At 40.2% G+C, this 5,011-nt stretch overlaps 1 pseudogene; it reads left to right on the forward strand.

The window, feature by feature from the left end:
- The first annotated feature begins 448 nt into the window (after window positions 1–448).
- Window positions 449–1,396, forward strand: LOC110302467 (annotated as a pseudogene).
- Window positions 1,397–5,011: the final 3,615 nt, after the last annotated feature.

The raw sequence follows: 5,011 nt of genomic DNA on the forward strand, positions 1-5,011 counted from the left end.
TGGGGAGGCTCCCTTTTTTGGAGTTAATCTTCTTTATAAATAAGCTGTAAATCACATGCAGAAGGAACTTCAATCTTTAGAGTCTGTGCAAACAGCAACATGGAATATGAACTGCAGATATAGGCTATAACCAGGATGAAGGAGATAAAATAGAAAAAGAAAGCCAGGGCAGTGCCTGGCACCAGTCCAGAGGTGGTCACTTCTTCCGGGGCATGCGCACTGAATTCAGGTCAGCTGCTGCCACCCGGACTGCAATTGAGACCTTCCAGGAAAAGCTGGGCCCCGTCTCCACAGCCAACCAAGGGCAGCGGGCTCTGCCCGGCGCTGCTTTCTGCAACCTGGCCATCAGCCCCACGTTGCCAGCCAAGAGGGGCAAAGAGGACAAGGGGTCGGGGCTTCCTCCAGGGACCTTGGCTGCCTGGATTTCCAGGAGCTGGAAATTGACATTGAGTCTAGGTTGAGGATGGAAGGTGTAGAGCTGAAGGAAGAATGGCAGGATGAAGATTTTCTAATATCTTTACCAGAAGATGACAGCATTGAAGCAGATACACTAGATGTAACTGAACCAGACAGACAACCTGGCTCACTAGAAGTTAATGGAAACAAAGTACGGAAGAAACTGATGGCCCCAGACATCCGCCTGACCCTGGATCCTGGTGAAGACTCTCTGGTCGGATGACTTGGATGAAGCTGGAGAAGTTGACCTGGAAGGCTTAGACACCCCATCAGAGAACAGTGATGAGTTTGAGTGGGAAGATGATCTTCCCAATCCCAAAACTGCTGAAGTCATTACGGAAGGCTCGATTACTAAATACACAGCCACAGAAGAAAAGAAAGATGGACGCCGTTGGTGCATGTTCAGGACTGGAGAGCAGGACCACAGAGTGGACATGAAGGCAATCGAACCCTAGTTATTAGCCATGGAGGCTATGATGGGGATGGCTTAAATGCCATTGTTGTATTTGCTGTCTGTTTCATGCCTGAGAGTGCTCAGCCTAACTATAGATATTTGATGGAAAATCTCTTTAAATATGGTATTGTCACTTTAGAGCTGTTGATAGCAGAGAACTACATGATCATTTACTTAAATGGTGCGACAACTCAAAGAAAAATGCCCAGTCTGGGATGGCTCAGGAGATGCTACCAGCAGATTGATAGACGATTAAGGAAAAACCTAAAGTCTCTAATCATATGCACCCTTCTTAGTTTATCCGAGCACTTCTGGCTGTTACAAGACCATTTATCAGTTCAAAATTTGGTCAGAAAATTAAATACTTCTATAATTTGGCAGAATGGTGGAACTGTTCCCATGGAGTATGTTGGCATACCAGAGTGCATCAAACAATTTGATCAAGAGCTTAATAGAAAACAAGAACCATCAAAAAGTGAGCAGTAAGTTCCTCGTCCAGCCCAGACAACAAAGAGCACCAGGGAGGCAGGGCTGTAGTCCACTCTTTGCTCAAGGGTTTATGTAATCTGTTACAAAGTTTACTTGACTTCTTTCCAAATGGACTCTTGTACAAGGAACTGTTCATTGCTGTCATGGTTTCCAACTCTTGAATTTAGCTCTTTAATAACTTTGATGATTGTAATCATTTTATATTGCTAAATAGCAAAAAACTACACTTTATATAAAGCAATTTTTACATTTGTTTATTGATATGCATCTTCAGTAAAGTATATATATATATGTATATATATATATATATATATATACATGTGTATATATATATTATATATATGACAAAGGAAAGAAATATATATTTTTATGTTGGGGCAATAATTTTTAGTGTGTACCTATCTCATGGATGAATATATACAAGTAAATAAGACCATGATTTTAAATGTAAAGTGCATGTATGACTTTGTTTTTGTAATTGGGATAAATTTCCTGGGTAACTTAGGCTGGGTTGTCCTAAAGCAGGGACAGGTAAACTGACACCAAGAAATACCTAAGGTCATGCATGTGGTCGAGATAATAGTAGCAGCCTGAGCTTCTCCTCCCTGAAAGCACATTGTTTCTTTATGTGGTGGAAGGGCAAGTGGTTGAACAACTTGCTTTCCTCTCTAAAGATGTATTTTAAAAGCTAGTATTTAGGGTTTATATATTTGTATGTAAGGGACATTTTACTTTACCCAAAGTTAGAACTGTTGTAAAAAGAAAGAAAGAAAGCTCTTAAGATGTGTTCAGTAATGTGACATAAGTTGTGTCATGTGTGTGAAGCTGTGAGGGGTTGCAGAGGCTTCCATGAGTATTTATGATCATCTCTGTCTGTAGAGCAGATGGAATGCTATTGCAGGGCTCTCCCAGTGGGGCACTTTACCAGAGGACTTCCTTGTCAGCTGTTGGAGCACAATGGGGTTTGGCCTAAGCAGATGGGTGTTCATGTTGCTGTTGGATGGTGTACAGTGCTGTACTGAATAGATTCTGTAAGGATTGAAGTGCTGCTGCTGTGCACTCAGGATGACATTTGCTGGATATAAGCCTTCATTTCATGTGGTTATGTACTTTGACTGATCATTGAAATAAATATTATTTGTGCCTCAAGAAAGAAAGGAAGAAAGAAAAGAAAGAAAGAAAAAAAGAAAGAAAGAAAGAAAGAAAGAAAGAAAGAAAGAAAGAAAGAAAGAAAGAAAGAAAGAAAGAAAGAGGAAGGAGGGAGGGAGGGAGGGAGGNAGGAAGGAAGGAAGGAAGGAAGGAAGGAAGGAAGGAAGGAAGGAAGGAAGGAAGGAAGGAAGGAAGGAGACCATGACTTTTGCAATGGAGGTAGCAGATGCAGCTGGAGGGCTTCAGAGAATAAGTTGGAAAGCCCGTAATGTTCAAAAATTGTGCTTAGCCTTTTGATAACTATCTGAAAAGCGATAATAAAAGAAAATGGTAATGTCTAAGGATGTAAAATGCTGTCTGATTGAAGCTCTGGCAAGTCTGCATGAAGGAAATAATTTCTAGCAAGGATATGTATATTTCCTCACTAAGGAGTGAATTAGTCCTCTTCCCTACTTAGTATATCCTCAGCTGAACATATTTCTTTGGTGTAGGGAGAGTGCTTATGGAATTCACGTGAAGTATTTGACAGGACCATTTGAATCATGTTTTAAAGAGCAGAAAGAGTTATATGTTTTTGGGCAGTTTAGAATATCAATGTGCCTCAACATTGTTTCTGTACCTCCAACTTTTCATATTGTAGTTTCAATACCAAAGAGGTGTATCTCTTTTTGGTGTTACACGAAACACAAGAGATGGAGTCTTGACAATCAGGTATGGATTCATCCATCAATGTTAACCAAGGCTATTAATGTGTGTCTACTATCAAAACCATCATTGAGAAAAAAATTATTTGTAACATCAAATGTCAGGAACCAGGGCTGGTATCAATAGAGTGCTTCAGTTATTAAACAGGATACTTATGATAGTACAGTTGAACTTGTCCAAAATTTTCAATTAGTCACAACCCAGAGAAGAATGTTTACAGGGACAATTTGTCTCACAGGTTATCTGCTTACCCTGAAGAAAATAATTCCAAGACAGAGTTATACATCTTCACATAGCCTTCATAACTTCCTCAACTTCCTCTTTCCAAAGCACATCTACTACCCCTCCCTATAGAGTGACTGAGCCAGCTTTTAGCTTTTTGAGGCTTCCATATTTCCCATTGTAGAGAGGCAGCCTTGCATTGCATATGCAAATAAACACTGTCATCTATTAAGTTCAGAATATAGCTTCTTCTTTTTGTCTTTTTTATGGTGCCTCAGAAAATTGAATAGATAAAATGGATTATGGGGTAAATGTGACACTACTGAGATTTAGGTCTTGTATTGAAATCCTGGAATCCAAATAGTAAAAGGAGAGAATACACTTTGGCAAGTTGTTTTCTGTTATGAACATGTCTGAATAGCATTTTGTTGCGAGCCGTCCAGCGGCTCACAGGGACAGGTACACCTGAATAGCAGGCCAGCACTGAAAGAGAGAGAAACTAGGCGAGAGGAAGATGGAACCAAGACAGTGTTCTGATCAAGGTTCAAATTTTTAATGGCAGACACGCTTTATAAAAGGGGGGGGGGTGAATAGCACCAGGGACTCTCAGCAGGTAGTAGTATCTTGAAGAGAAACAGTGGCAGTGGCAGAACAATTGAGTGATCTAGGGAGGAAGGCTCCACCCTAGATAATTGCAAGGTCAAGTTCTGGCTTAGCCTGCTATGGGAGGCTACAGCATTTGACAAGAAAAACAAAAGAAATAAGTAAACAAAATATACAGGAAGACACATAAAACTATGAATAAAGTAAGTAAATATCTATCTATATATCTATCTATGTATCTATCTATGTATCTATCTATCTATTTACAAGGTCAGGAACCATTTTTATACTCAAGTTCTAATCTACTAAAGGACAAACTTTGATACATCTTTGCTCATTGTAATGCTGAATGCATTATTCATCACTTTACTTGCAGGTTCCAAAGAAGCTATAGACTAGACTCACTCAGCACTTATCACATGGATCCCTTCCCTACACCTCTCCATCCCAATGGCAGGGCTTTGCTTTGCTTTCCTTTCCCTAGTTTCTCATAGATATAGAAACTTGATTTTGGCTATGTGCATTCTTGGCTCCTGGCTTGTCTTGGCTTCTTTTCTCAGCTCTCCTTTTCTTCCCACTCTTGGTCCTACTTCCTGTTAATTTTTCTCTCACTCTCTTACCAGTCAGTTTCTTCACTCATGGCCTGGTTCAGCCTCTACCTTTCTAGATGCCTGTGGCTAAATTCTCCCTCATATCTACAATAAAATCCTTCTCCTCAACCATATCAAGGAGTGCTCATATCTCATTTTCATTCACTCGTTGCTCTAAACATTTACTCCCTTCCAAGGTATTCCTTTGCTGTGATNGTTACCACCTGGATTATGTTACAATCAGAATAGCAGGTGTGTGAAAAGAGAGTCCATCAATCAAGGAATGCAAAGCCTCATCTCAGCTCATACTACACCCTTGCAGTCTTAAAAGTCTCTGAGCCAT

The sequence above is a fragment of the Mus caroli genome, chromosome 9 (assembly GCF_900094665.2).
Source record: "Mus caroli chromosome 9, CAROLI_EIJ_v1.1, whole genome shotgun sequence".
NCBI classification, from domain to species: Eukaryota; Metazoa; Chordata; class Mammalia; order Rodentia; family Muridae; genus Mus; species Mus caroli.